The sequence below is a fragment of the Diuraphis noxia genome, unplaced genomic scaffold (assembly GCF_037042655.1).
Source record: "Diuraphis noxia isolate RWA-SAM2 unplaced genomic scaffold, SU_Dnox_SAM2 contig0001, whole genome shotgun sequence".
In the NCBI taxonomy this organism is placed as follows: domain Eukaryota; kingdom Metazoa; phylum Arthropoda; class Insecta; order Hemiptera; family Aphididae; genus Diuraphis; species Diuraphis noxia.
In genome coordinates, this window is record NW_028301711.1 from 9,203,173 (window position 1) to 9,219,773 (window position 16,601).

The 16,601-nt window shown below is 29.3% G+C and overlaps 1 long non-coding RNA gene across 1 annotated transcript; it reads right to left on the minus strand.

Annotated features, from left to right (window-relative positions):
- Positions 1-1,908: 1,908 nt before the first annotated feature.
- LOC149059469 (uncharacterized) lies at positions 1,909-2,492 on the minus strand. The gene is made up of 3 exons (XR_016189973.1): positions 2,425-2,492; positions 2,104-2,238; positions 1,909-2,043 (listed from the first exon to the last, which is right to left on the minus strand). It is a non-coding gene; the product is annotated as an uncharacterized LOC149059469 (long non-coding RNA).
- Positions 2,493-16,601: the final 14,109 nt, after the last annotated feature.

The window sequence follows — 16,601 nt, forward strand, 5'->3', positions numbered from 1 at the left end:
AAAAATTTATATATTTAATTTCTACTATTTAGTTGCAAGTTAATAATTTTACATTTAGTTAATGTTGATCCGTCGTGTATTCGAGTTGTGTTTTTTCAAGTTATTATTTCAATTAATTAAATAAATGAATTTACCAAAACTTTCAAGCGATTTTCAATCATTAGTTCATCGTATACGAAATAATTCAGTTCCAACCCATCCAGGATATACTTCAATTTATTCAAGGTTAAGATCTTTCGAAAATTTTCCTTTAAATTGTGGGTTAAAATATACAGGAGTAGAAGATATCGTCGAATGCTTTTGCTGTGGACTTATTCTTTATCGTTGGAAACGAGAAGATGACGTTTGGATTGAACATTGCAGATATAATCCAAAGTGTATATATATATATTATTAATGAAGGGAAATCAGTTTGTTCAAAAAGTATTAAATAAATATTGTAACAATGAATATATTTGTAATTGTGAAACTAGGTCATACGACACCGTTTGTTAAATCATGTTCTTTCATTATATGTTGTAATAAATAAAAAAAAAATATTATAAACACTTATATGTGTTAGTTTTTAAAATAATATCTCGTGGACGTATAGCTCAGTGGATTAGTGCGTTAAGTTAATTTCATGTTTCAGGTAAGTAAGTATAAATAATTCCCTCTACTAAGGGAGTAGACTACTCACCACTACACAATAATCTACTGAACTGTACGTTCACATTTGTTTTACCTTTTTTTTTTGCAACAGATTTAGTATAATATACTTAAATTATAATATGTTTACTGATGAAAAAAAACCTCAGTTCAAAGTATATGTTCCATCAGTTACATTATACTAGATTTTTTTCATATTGATAGTCTGAAACATTATTATAAATATTATTCATCATGGTTCTACCTATAATTGTTTCAAAATCAACCTTCGACATTCGTCCGTATAGTAAAAAGAGCGTTAAAATCGGATTATTAATTGATAAACAAATTTCGATTATTGTGTTATTAGAATGTAAATTATCAAAGAAAATAATTACTTTAAACTTAGAACAATGGTTTACACTCGTGTCTGAATCTAATTACATTTCAATTACTAATAATTTACACACCAGATGTAGACGAACAAAAATATCTGATAACTTTACATATTCAACTAATGTTAAGCAGAGTTGAATTACTTTACATATCAATGATGATTATATTACTTTATCACATATAGATTTATGTAGACTTAAACAGCTTCAACATTGTGTAGACCTCTACATTGCAGAAAAACAGAAACGTCTACCGAGTTATCAGTCCACATTTAACACAGCTTACGATCTAATAAAAAACGACGTCCGTGGTCTAACTATCAGTTGTCAGAGAAATGAATTCACAAACCAGTAGGTATATACAAAACTATGATTTTAGTTATTACACTCATCTGCAAAACGATGACACATCATTCCTATATGAAATATTACAATACCATTTTAATACAATGTCAGACTTAATACTTCAGGATTTAATAGTATAAAAAAAATAAATATTTATATAATATATTGTATTGTTTATTCAATAAAAACTCATTAAAAAAAAAAAAAAAAAACATAATAATTAGCCTATTATTTTACTTTTGATTGTACGGCGTCCTGGGTCTTGTAGCATCGTATCAAATATTGACTGCATGGTCTGATTCAAGCTAACATTCAATGTCTGGTCTTTTGACTTTTCGTTTGTATACAACTTAACACCAGCTTCACTAAACTTCCACCAATAATTATATATTTTTTTTTAAATCATGAAATGAAGTGATATTAAAATACCTATTGAAAAAGATAAACAATAGTTTAAAAAAAGTAAATTAATGATAAATTATTTACCTTAACTGGAACATTTTCAATATTTGAACATTTATAATGTGTTATAACCCAGTAATCAGTTGGCTTTTCCTCAAAATGTAGTTTTTATCGTAATTAAACCGTCACCTTGTCGAAAAGTTAGCGAATTGAAAACTTCATCATATTCTTCTGATCTTAAACGATCACCAACATTGTCTCTGTATGATGCATTCTATAAAAGAAAAATATAATTTATATATATTTTATTTATAATAAAAATAATTTGACCAACCATTTTCATCTGCTTCTTATTTGTAGATTTTTTTTCATTCGTCTTCTCAACACCACGTTTTAAAGTGGTTTTTATTTTAGATGTTGATGCTAACGGTTTAACTTTAGAGTCAACGGATTCACTGAAATGTTCATTCTATGAAACATAAAAAATAATATATTTTTTTTATTTAAAAATGTACAAGTGGTTTTATAACCGATATCTAAAAGAAATATTTTTTATTTTTTATGTATGTTTCTTATTAATTATAACCATAACGTTGAGTAGTGTTACGACTGACCTCCAATTTGTTATTTGTTTTTTTTAAAAAACTTTACTTACCTCTGATTCTGAAGAAATAATTGATGTTCTATAAGACATTTTTGAGCTGCGTTGTAGACTGTGTTGAGGACTGAATTGAAATCTTGAAGACTGATGAACGTTAATGATTTTACACTGGCTTTTTATACACAGATATTAGCCACTACCACAATAATTTGATATGTAAAATGCTAATGTTAATAGCAATGACTTGAAAAACCTTTCTACAAACTTGTTTTACACGAACACAAGTCAATGGCATTAAATGAACTATTAAAGAAACAGGATCTAAAATAATCACCCACCGACCACCTTGAAAATCAGATTTTATATAGAAACGTTAGTGACTTCAAATATGATATGAGCAATAATAATAGTATAATTTATGTATATATAATATTAACATTTATTAGATCTCTCATGAGAACCGGATTTCAGATTTAAAAACGTTAAAGGTTAATAGCAATTAACTGAAAAAAAAAATGATTATATATGAACATGACATTATATGAACTGGTTAAAATATCAAATATAATCTAAAATAAATTAGAATGTATATATTCAAATAGACTTCTCATATAATAATGTAATAAGAATTTGCATGAAAGACTACAAACATGTTCTTACATGTACAAAAGAGAATGGTATTTTTATAAACTGGTATTAAGTACCTAATATAATGTACAATCAACTCAGGATTATGAGAGGTACCTAATATTCAACGTTCAAAGAGAGTGTTAAACTCTAGTATAAAACACCCAATTTTTAAACATAAAATCATCAGTTCACCAGCAGCTCTAACAGTTCAAACAGACCAAGAAGCTATCAGAACAGCAACCATCCTCGACTCTCTAGCAAAACAGTTACCTACCATCAAAAACACAAAAACATCTTCAACAACAGTGAAGAGCAACCGCCAGCCAGATTCAGAAAACAGTCATCAGTCAGTCTTAGAAAAGGATACTTCAATACTAACTATGTAAGTACCTATTTTATTATTTTATTAAAACTTTTAATCTTTACTCCCATTTAAAAAAAAAAGTATGGATATGATGATACGTTTTCAAACATTTCATGACATTTACTTTTCTAAGAAATTATGATTTTAATTTAATGTTTATAGCTATGTTTTTTTGCTTGTAAAAATAAAAAACAATTATTATTTAATGATGATGTGTGTTACTATTTTAATATTGTATTACTAGCAGATAGTTTGCAAAAATCTATATAATTTAAAGAAACATGACATCATACACTTACATTGAAAAATAAATTAATGAAGTATTAAAACAACAGGCTGAAAATGAAAAATATGCTGAGAGAAGAAAAAAATTAAAAAAAAAATAATGAATGAAATTAATATTAAAATCAAAAAAGCAAACCTTAAGTCGACGAGAGAAAATTTATTTTAAAAAAAAAGAAATTAAAGCTGATTATGATGAATCAAATTATATAGGTTATCGATGTCAGCAAAGTTTTAACTGTCATTTATCATACCTATTGTTATGTATGGTCACGCTGCTGTTCAGCAGTTAACCTATAAACACTTATTATTATTATTATTATTAATTGTCAGTAGTCACTGCTCAGTACACACTACACAGTTGTCTGGTTGTCACTATATTAGTATGTTGTCCATGTATTATAATTTATATTCTGTATTATATTATATTTTTTATTTTATTTTTATAAATTATGGCGTTTATTGAGAATTTACAATCTGTACATTATATACAATAAGTAAATATGATATAAGAATAATATAAAGACTTTGAGTGACATGAAGGAAGACTCGCAGTCGAGTCACCTTTTACAAAGAGTTTAAAATATTTTTTTTATGACTTATATAAGTGTATTTTAATAGTTAAGCAGGTCTCTGCACCAGTTGCGTTTGAGACGTCTTGTGGGGTTGTCTGGAAGAGTTTTTGAGGCCAGTTGAGTGATGAGGTGGTTGAGGTTCATGAGGAGTTTCCCATGAAATCTTTTGTAGAAATTGGTGGTTGTGTCATGGATAGTTTTGATTTGTAGGTCATCATGGAGTAATTTGTTCGTTACGTACCATGGAGCTTTGGCAATGATACGTAGGCAAATTGATTGAAATGCTTGGATCGTGTTTGCATTTGATTTTTTGGTTGGGCCCCAAAGTACGATGCCGTAGGTCCATAAGGGTCGGAGGAGGCATTTGTATATAAGGATTTTGTTTTGAATGTTGGTGTTAGATCTTAGTAAGGGTCTAAGTAGGTGAAGTCTACTATTTAATTGTTTTCGTTTGTCCTTGAGGTGGGGGCCCCATGTGAGTTTTCTGTCGAAAGTGAGACCGAGATATTTGATGGTCTTGCAGTGAGGAATAGTGGAATTATTCATGATGATCGGCGGACAGTCATGTGGTCTTAAGGAAAATGTTATATGCGATGACTTGGTTTCATTGATTTTAATTCCCCATTTATTGAACCAAGGCATAAGGATGTTTAGGTGAGTTTGGATTTGATGGCTGGCAAGGATAGGGTTGACACTTGAGGCAAGTATGGCTGTGTCATCGGGGTAAGTTCCGATGAGAGTGAACTGACTAACTGGGATATCAGCAGTGTAAAAAATGTAGAGAAATGGGGCGATGTCGCTACCTTGTGGAACGCCAGCTTGAATTTCATGGTGGGTTGATAGTCTAGTGTTGATTCTGACTCTGAACGATCTGTTTTCGAGGTATGACTTTAAGATTGTATTATATTATATTATAATTATTATAACAGTATTATATGTATGTATACATATGTTATATTGTGTTTAATAAATATGAAACATAACATGGTGTCAGGTGTAAACTAATTGATATTAGAAAGTGTTTTGTCTTTAAAAAAAAAAAAAAACACGTGGAAATAATGCCTAATGATCAAAAAACTGAAGTCATGGGAGTAACAGCTTTCAATTCACCTCCAGAAATAAATTTTTGCGGTAACCTGTCTGAGGTATGGAAAAGATGGAAGCAAAGGTACGACTTATATGTATTGGTGACGTCTACGAACACCTTACCCAACGAGCAACAAGTAGCTATACTACTATACCTAATGGGTGATCAAGGCATTGAATTGTATAATACATTCAATTTTTCGACTACTGCCAAAGTGAACGAAGTTATAGATCAATTTGAAAAATATTGTAACCCTCGTAAGAATATTGTCTATGAGAGGTTTAAATTTTTCAACGCTAAGCAGAAGCCTGATCAAAGTATCGGAGAATACATTATCGAACTACAAACATTATCAGCATCATGTGAATTTATGGAAAAAAATAACCTGTGTCGTGATAGATTGATAGTGGGCCTATTAGATATCGGTCTACAAGAATGCCTATTGAGAGAATCCAACCTTACACTGGAGAAAGCTGCTAAATTTTGTAGAACTGCAGAGGCGAGCAGACAACAGGCCAACGCAATACAAGGGCAAAGCAGTCAGACCAAAACCAACGCAGTCGAGAGAGTGAATGCAGTAAAAGCAAAGGAAGGTACAAATGCTAATTTTAAGTTTAAAAAAAATGGTCTAAGTAAAAGTAAATCATTTAAAAGTGTTAATAATACCAATAAATGCAATAAATGTGGCTACTCACATGCTCCTAGGAGTTGTCCAGCCTATAATAAAATTTGTGCTAAATGTACAGGCAAAAATCATTTTGCCTCGGTTTGTAGAAAAGAAAAAAAGCATGTTCATATAATTGATAGTGAATGTGATACTAATAATTTGTTTATTCAATCTTTAGTTAGTAATAATAGTAATAAGTCTTGGTTCAAAAATGTAATAGTTAGTTTCAGAGATACCCAAGTAAATGTTAATTTTAAGTTGGACTCTGGTGCAGAGGCAAACATCTTACCTCTCCATACAGCTAATTTATTAAAATTAAAAAATTTAGATAAGACAAAAACTGTCCTAGTAAGTTTTGGAGATCAGAGAATAAAACCAGAAGGAGAAGTTGTTTTGGACTGTACTATAAACAATAAAAGTGAGAGACATAAAATAAAGTTTTTAATTGTAAATATTAGCAATGCTATTCCTATATTAGGATTAGACGCATGCAGATTATTAAAATTGATTAGTAGGATAGATACAGTAACACTGGAAAATGTGGAAGGTAAAGTTAGTAATAAAGAGCAGATAACTGAGTCCTATAGTGATATCTTTGAGGGACTAGGCGCATTTACAGGAAAAAAAATATCATATTACTTTAGACCAAAATGTAACTCCAGTTATAAGCCCAAATAGGAGAGTACCATTTAGTATTATTCCTGAATTAAAAGATACAATTAAATCACTAGTAAAAAGGAACGTTATTAAGAAAATAAATGAACAAACTGAGTGGGTGACTTACCTAGTGATTGTTAAAAACCTAAAGGAGGACTTAGGTTGTGCTTAGATCCAAAAAATCTTAATAAAGCGATAAGGAGAGAGCACCATCCCATCCCAAACGTTGAAGAAATATTAACAGGATTAGAAGGTAAAAAGTTGTTTAGTGTATTAGATCTAAAAGATGGGTTCTGGCATGTGAAATTAGATGAGGAGAGTTCAAAGGTGTGTACGTTTACTACACCATTTGGTCGTTAATATTTTACAAGATTACCTTTCGGAATTTCATCGGCACCTGAAGTTTTCCAGCGTAAGACAAGTGAGGCTTTTGGTGACATAGATGGCGTGCTGTGTTATTTTGATGATCTTATTATATCAGGAGCAACAGAAGTAGAACATGATAGAGCTCTAATTAGAGTGTTAAACAGACATAGAGAATTAAATATAAAATTTAATAAAGAAAAGTTTCAATTTAAACAAAATACAGTAAATTATGTTGGACATGAAATTTCTCATGAGGGTGTAAAGGCCTGATAAGAAACATATTGAAGCAGTAGTAAAATTAAAGTATCCAAACACTAAAAAAGAGCTATTGAGATTGTTAGGATTAGTAAAATATGTGGGAAAATTTATACCTAACCTAAGTAAGATAATGCACCTTTAAGACAACTTACACAAAATAATGTTGAATTTAAGTTGCAAAGTCAACACTTACAGTCTTTCGATAAGCTTAAAAAACTGTTATCAACGTCACCAATTCTTAAAACTTTTGATATTAAAAAACCTATCATAATACAAACAGATGCATCTCGAGATGGCCTGGGTTCTGCATTAATACAAGATGGGCATGTAGTATCGTATGCATCCCGTAGTTTAAATAATGCTGAGAAACAATATGCTCAAATAGAAAAAGAAATGCTTGCCATATCGTTCGCGTGCGATAAATTTCATACATTTATTTATGGTAGAAAAGTAGTTGTACAGTCTGACCATAACCACTGGAGTCTATATTCAAAAAAGATTTGCATAAAGTGACTATGCGGCTACAAAGACTAAGAATGAGATTGTTAAGATATGACTTAAGTATTGTGTATACACCCGGAAAAGAGATGTTCATTGCAGATACATTATTGCTATGTACTGACGTCCCGCTGAGACATCTAAACACGCATATACACCTAGATATATATGAGTGACCCTGGGGCGTATGATTTCGCCAACCAATTATATTGTGTAGGACCTCAATAGCTGTATCGAAGGCCAAACTCCTAGCCTTTCCAAAATATTACCATAGTTGGAATTAGATATACGAAATATTAAATATGAAATCGTAGTCTTGACAGGCGTATCTAGAGATATGATTAATGTCGTCGGGTTATGGAGATTACGTATTGCGAATAACCAGGATGTGGCCGACCGGTCGCATGGGCGTGGGAAGCTGCGATATTAGAATAATACACGCGTACGCTTTTGCACGACTCGGCCATGGACACAAGCGTATCTTATCGATAGGAGAGGAAACGCAGGGAGTAGGACTATCTGGACTATATAGGAGAGCCCCGATTAACCCAATTCAGACGTGAGCCACCAGAGTCAGAGCAAGCACCTTCACGCCAGACACCAGTCCAATTTAATTATTCAGACTTAGAATATTTTGCAACTAAATCATTTGTGCAGTAAAAAGTGTTTTATTTACATAGTAATCCAATAAATATCTAATAAATTAATCACAAATTAAGTTGTTATACTTATTACACTCAATCCATCTACCTCAACACCAGTCGTTTGTCCTCCTGTATGCTGGGACGCTACATTATCAAGGGATTTTTTAATCATAGAAGGTGATAAAGATCCTGAAATAGAGTTAGTGGTTCTTGAGTTAGTAGAAAGTTTGGCTATGTCAAAAGAAAAACAAGAATTATTTAGAATAGAAACAGAAAAGGATAATGAACTAAGTACCCTGATTAAAATGTGCAATACTGGTTGGCCAATAACTAAGAATAAAGTTCCACAAAACATAAAATTTTTTTGGAATCTTAAACATGACCTAATGATTATAAATGGACTAGTATTCTTAAACAAAAAAATTGTTGTGCCGGAGGTATTGAAAGATCCAATTTTAAAAATAATACATGAAGGACACTGGGGAATAGTCAAGTGTAAGTCCAGAGCAAGAGAGTTACTATATTGGCGTGGTATGGATAAAGACATAGAGAAATTAGTTCAGTCTTGTACTGTTTGTACTAAATTACAAAGTTCTAAACCTAAAGAACCTTTATTATCTCATCCTGTACCAAACAGATCTTGGGAAAGATTAGGAGCAGATATATTGGAGTTTGATCATAAGTATTATCTGGTAGTCGCTGATTATTATTCCAACTGGATAGAATTGTTACATATCTCTAATAAGTCAGCGAGTGAAATAATTTCTAAATTTATGTCTATTTTTGCTAGGTTTGGTAGCCCTGATGTAGTAGTAGCTGACAATGTACTATTTAACCGTATTGAATTTAGGAACTTTGGGAAAGATTGGAACTTTGAAGTGATAACAAGTAGTCCTAATTATCAGCAGTCAAACGGCTTAGCTGAAAAAATATGTGGGGATCTGTAAAAAAATTCTGAAAAAGTGTGTTGAGAGTAAGCAATCTCCATATATTTCACTGTTGGAATATAGAAACACTCGTATTGAAGGTGTTAGTTTTTCCCCAGCAGAACTGTTAATGTCTAAAAAACTTAAAGAAAAGTTACCTGTCTTAGAAAGTCTTTTGAGACCAAAATACATTAATCTCGATAAAGTAAAAAATAGTTTAAAAAGAAAGAAAACCGTGCAAAAGCAATATTATGATAGACATGCAAAAAAGTGTAGCGAATTTAGGCCACATGAGGATATAATGGAAAAATTATTAAGAAAGCCAATGCACCTAGATCTTATTGGGTGAATGATATGTGTAAAAAAGAGTTTAGACGAACAAGTAGACATTTGAGGAAAAGATACTTAAGACCAATTAGTATAAATGGTGAAAGTGATGAAAATGTAGATCTTAAAGGAAAAATTGTTAAAAATGCAGTTACTAATGAGAGAGGTGAAGAAATAATTGTAAATAATTGTAAAAGGCAGCGTAAACCAAATATAAAAGAAAGACTTCCTATATTATTGATTAATTAATTTTTGTAATACTATTATGTATAATTATTCTTATGTTGTATTTGTTATTTCAAAATAATTAATATTTAATTACTTAGCTTCGAATTTTTTGTATCAACTCTATATTGTGTATTTATTTAAATCTTAAGTGTAAGGGTGTTATGTATGGTCACACTGCTGTTCAGCAGTTAACCTATAAACACTTATTATTATTATTATTATTATTATTAATTGTCAGTAGTCACTACTCAGTACACACTACACAGTTGTCTGGTTGTCACTATATTAGTATGTTGTCCATGTATTATAATTTATATTCTGTATTATATTATATTATAATTATTATAACAGTATTATATGTATACATATGTTATATTGTGTTTAATAAATATGAAACATAACACATATATGATTTATTAAATAATAATTAAGTTCTTTAATTTTTTTTTTTTTAAACTTAGGTAAAAAGCTTAGGTTTGCTAAATATTGTATGATTTATATTAATAAAGTGATTACAATATTATTATTGTTTATTATATTTTTTTTTTTCATTTAATTTTTTTCCAGCTTAATTATGAAAAGAAAAATGGTGACAAAACGTCAGCGAATGGTATATGCTGATGAACGAATATTTGAAATTGAAAGATTTAAAAAATGTTCAAAAACTTTTATAGTTAAGAATAATTTAAAATTTTTAGACTACACTTTTTTTAAACTATACTTTGGACAAAATAATTCCAAAGTTAAAGGAATCATGTCTACAAACATCTATAAAATGTAATTTATATGTAGATAGTGTATAATATGAACAAATTATCACACAAGAAGTACAGGATATAACATTTAAAACCTCTAATACACTTGCATGTAATTCCTCTGATTTTAATAAATTACTGAATGGGATGTTCAATAAATTATTAAGTGAAGAAGATGATTTTTTAGCAAAAGCTTCTGGCTGGTCACTTAAAACAATAGATGCATTACAATTGAGAATTAATATAGTAAATCCTCTCAGAGGAGGAACGTATCTAGATCTTCCTGAATATATCAAAGATAAAAGAGCAGTCATAAATGTAAAAAATAATGATGTTAAATATTTTAAATATTCAATACTATCAAAGTTTGATAATCGTTCAAATAAAACTTATTTTAATAAGAAATATTTTGAAATGTTAGAAAAAAAAAGTGGCTAGGATTTTAAATGTATGGATCAATGTACACCAATCAGTCAGATAAAAAAATTTGAACGTATAAATAATGTATCAATTAATATTTATAGTTTAAATGATAAAAAACATATTTTCCCTCTATATAGGTATTTGTAATACTGAAAGAAAAAACATTTTGATCTACTTTTGCTTAATAATAATAACACATCACATTATTGTTATATAAAAATTTTTTCAAGATTTATTAGAAGTCAGAAAACTAAAAACTGTTCCAGATTAATTATCTGTAAAAGATGTTTTACTAATTTTAGTGAAAAGCCATGTAAAAACAAACATTGGTAAGAAAGGGTTGAGTAAACACTAGCATAATTGTAGAAAGAACCAATTAGGGAGACCAATAATGTTTGAAAAGGGGGATGATGATTTTATTTATTTTAAAAACTATAAAAATACACAGAGAATGCCAATTGTTATTTATGCAGATTTTGAATGTATTTTAACTCCTAAAAAGAAGTCTAGTGAATTAAATAGATGCGAAAAATCTAAAACTTATGCTGCAAAAAAATTTATGGAAAATATGATTGTTATTGGAAATAATATTTATAGAACTTATCAAACAAATAAACCGATGAATAAATTAACTAAAGAAGAAGAAAGTAATTTTAAAAATACTAAGTTTTGTGGAAAATGTTGGAGACATTTTAAAAATAATAATTTAATTTAAGTTCGAGATCACTGTCATTTTACTGGTAAATATAGACAAGGTCTTTGTCTTCAATGTAATTTTGAAATAACTAACCCCTCATTCGTACCAATTTTCTTCCATAATTTGTCGTACGATAGTCATTTCATAATTCAGGAACTCGGTTGTAATGATAAAGATATTCACGTTATTCCTAATTCAACAGAAAAATATATATCCTTTATTAAAGAAATCGCACATAGATTTAGTATTAAATTTGTTGATACATTCCGTTTCAAGAGCGAATCATTAAGTAAACTTGCATTAAATTTATCTGAAGATAACTTAAGGTTTAGAGAAACTCTTAAAAACTTTTCCATGAAAGCATTAGATCTAGTCACTTAAAAAGGAATCTTCCCTTATAAATATGTCGATAGTTGGAGTAAATTAGATGATACTTTTTTACCATCAAAGTCTGAATTTTATAACTCTTTGATAGACGAAAAAATAAGCGATAAAGATTATATGCATGCTAAAAATATATGGCGAACATTTTCGATGATTTAAAAAATAGTTTACTACCATATTTTGATACATCTAATTATCCTAAAGATCATTATTGTTTTAGCGAGAGTCATAAATATCAACCAGGATATTTTAAGGATGAAATGAAAGGAACAATTTTAAAAGAATTTGTTTCATTAAGACCGAAATTATATGCGTATAAAACTATACATGGTGTGGAGGAAAAAAAAAGCAAAAGGTGTAAAAAAGTATATAATTAAAAATCATATGAGATTTGAAAATTACATGGATATATTAAATGCATTTATAAACCATATATAACTGTTGAGGATAAACAAACTCATAGAAAAATGAATTTTATTCAATCGAATAAACATATTGTCCATTCGAAAACTATGACTAAGCTTGTTCCAAGTGCTAACGATGATAAACGTTATATAAAGGATGGTGGGATTAATACATTGGCTTATGACCACTATAAATTAAAAACCTTTATATATCCACAATCGAATAAACAAAAAGCGCTATCTATCAGTATTATATAATGTTTTAATTGTTAAACGTTTCATGTAAATAAACAAATTTTTTTATTGTTATCAAAGAAAAACAGTGAAAAGGTAAAATATAATAATAAAATAAAAAAAATAATATAATATAAAATCTTATTTTAATATATCTGACAATGTTATCCATGAATTATGACTTGAATTAAAACCTAATCACTTAACAAATATTTTATCCCCAACTTTTTTTATAACACGTTCAACGAGAAAGGTGTCTGGAAAATCAGTTAGTTTAATTTCCTGTTCATAAAAACCGCCTAAGATTATATTGTTTGATACGTTACTGGATTGGTCTGTAAAATTTTTAAAATTGTAAATATTTCTGTTGTCCTATTTGGTGTGTATCCCTTATTAAATATATGTTTATATTTAGATATTCTTACTTTATCATTAATTATAAATTTTGGTTTGTATAATGTTTTTATGTTTTTATGCGTATTAAGTTCAACTTTTTTTATATCCATTCTAGCTTCACTTGGTGTACATTTAATTGTTCTATGTTTTATATTATTATAGTTTTGTATAATTTTTGATATTGTATTATACCAATTCCATGTACCTGTTGCAGTAAAATGTTTATATATTTTATTTTTAAGAGTCTGTATCACACGCTCACACATTGAACACTTTATAACACTAAATGAACTGTAATGTTTAATTTTATATTTTTTCATTAAATCTCGAAATTGATTATTATAAATTTCTGTACCGTTATCGGTCTGCAACAATTTTGGATTAGCTTTTTTTAATATATTAAACATAGCTTTTGTACATTCCTTTGCTGTTTTATTTTTCAATGCTTCTATCCACACATACTTGGTAAATGTATCTATTACAATTAAAATGAATTTAAAACCTTTATTTTGTCTAGAATGTGACTGCATATCTATTAAATCAGCTTGCCAGAGATCATCTTTAAACTGTGTATCTACGCTACGTCTAGGAAATATTTTTCTCGCTGGACGATGTAGCTCATTAGCTATATTCCCTAAGGTTGTCATTATATCATAATATTCCTCTCATGTAATTCTTCTAAAATAGATATGATTTCATTACTAACGCCAGTACTACCAACTCTTTGTGATGATGTTAAAAGATTTAATCTAGATACTAATTCATTTCGATCATCATAATAAACTAATTGTGTTTGAGGTATTACATATTTATATAAACCAAAACCTTTCTTAGTATGTGGTGATGCAGTAAAATTAAACATCTTTTCAACTAGAGAATCTACGGACATAGAACTGTTTGCTGTAGGGTTAAAATCAAATGGTTCATTTGTTATGGTTGTATTATTATGAACATTACTACGTTTAGCACTCGAACTAGATAAATGTTCGTTTAATTGTTTAAAACTTATCCGAGGAGCTCTAGTTATTTTTTTTTTTTTTTTTTTTTTTATTAGCTATTAGTTGAAACTATGATAGCTCGACAATTACGATTGTACAGGTACAAAATTAAACATTACAATTTACATTACAATAATAATTATCATACATTTTTTTTTCTCATCAGTAAATAAATACGATTGTATAATCTGTGTAACTATTTTTCTAATACATAACAATATTGAAATTATTTCTTTAAATAATTTAATAGGTACCAAGCTTATTATTTTCCCTTCTTTATTTATATATATTTTTTGTCATTAAAAAAATATTTTTTTCTAATTTAAGTTCGTTTTTTGCTTTTCTTGTTATTTGTAATAAACAATATTAATTTAATAGTGGTCTAATCATCGGATTTACCTGTTATAAATGTAAAACTATAGAGACTCAATAACCTTTTTGAAAAAAAGATTAGGTAATTGTAGCACAAGTCCCAAGACGCCCAATTACTCACTTGCTGTTGATGGGGAGGGACACACGTGATTGGAGGTCATTCTTGTGCTCATCTATAGGTTTTCGATTTTACACGGGTGGTTGTGGTGATATAATACTCATTATTGGTACACTCAGTTTATTTTTATATAAAAATTGTATTTTCAGGGGTTAGTTTATAGTGATAATTAAAAATAAATAATAGGTCTAAATCGCAATAATTATGAACACGGCTCGGATTTTACCAATATCACTCTTGACATTACATTGAAATGTACAGGTTAATATATAAACAAAACGTCATCGTTGTTAAACTAATTATGTAAATATTGGTAGGTAATTCAAAATGTTTATAGTCATTGTCCTTTTCTGGTAATTGTATTCTTCATTTGTGTAATTATGGCGGAAAGGAGAGAGGACACTTGCCCTCTGACATTTTGGTATTTGAGAGGGGGGTGGGAGGGAACATACCATAATTCGTAGTGGGTGTGCGAGACGCCAAAACAGTCGTCCATGGGCTTTATTTATGAGTCAAGTCAACCGTCATTTCTACCTGTCTTAGTTGTTAAGTTAATTTTAAGTGCACCCCAATAAATTGTATTGTACACAGTGATCATTGTACCAGACTGGATCAACCACACGGACCCATATAATCATAATATAATCTGTACCATCGTATATCCCTTTGTTGCTTCTGCTTCTCCGTATTACATTCGTCTTTCCTATTGTGGCCGTCGTCACTTCTGATACCGCTCCACGCTCTGCAACGTGTAAATCGACAAGCAATCTTTAAGTTGCCTATTCGATCCTAAGAGCATCAGATACGATGATAGATTTCCTATCAACGTTGTTTAATCAACAGTTATAACTTATAAGTTATAATTAATTCATTTTCTTTTTTTTTATCTGAATATTTCACTTTCTGTCTACAGTTGTACGATATGTTTGATGAAGACGCAAGGAAACTGAGAACAATCCGGATGGTGATTAGCAAGCCGGTAATAGGAGAGAAATTTAATGTAGACCAGTGTAAAGGGCTATCAAGACTTTTGGGACGAGATTTACTGCCAATGATCCCCGAGGGAAAACGATATTGGTCCGATGGATCAATGTATCTTTATTCACTAGGGAAGAAGGCAAAAATTTTTTACACTACTACGATGAATCCGGTTACTATTAGTCCAAATACTACAACCAGTTTTCCAACTATAACTACTACAATTCGTCGTCCAACTACGACTACTACAAAACGTCCAACTACAACTACTACCAGACGTCCAACTACAACTACAACCAGTCGTCCGACTACAACTACTACAAAACGTCCAACTACAACTACTACCAGACGTCCAACTACTACAACTACTACTACTAAGCGTCCTAGTATTAATGGATATCATTATAGTATGGATGATTATTTTCTTGATCTTGTACTTTCTAATTTAAGGTAAAGTTCATTTGTTTTCGAAACAAAAACTATTTTTTAAAACATGTATGTTAAATGAAAGTTTTGTAACAAAACAAAAAAAAAAATATCAAGATATTTAATTTGATTTCATAAATATTTTATAGTCTTATGACACAAATAATATGCATGAGTGTATGTTTTATCATATAACAACTTAGTCAACTTTATGTGTATATTAATTAATTTATAACTAAAAACATTTTTGTATACATCTAATAAGATATAATAAAAAATTAAACATCGGCTATATATAATTTATTTATATTGAAATGGTGCCTAGATGGGTGCATTTTTCATGTATTTAGCTTTATTAATAATGTTATCATAATTAAACATGTTCAATATTTTTATAGAGATTTAATATAAAAAAAACAAATAATGTTGAAAAGGGGATAATGTTCTACTGACTACAGTACAGTATCTGTCAACTATGTCATTGTAATGGATAACATATTTAAATTCAATGATAAATCACTTCTTGCAAAAAAATTA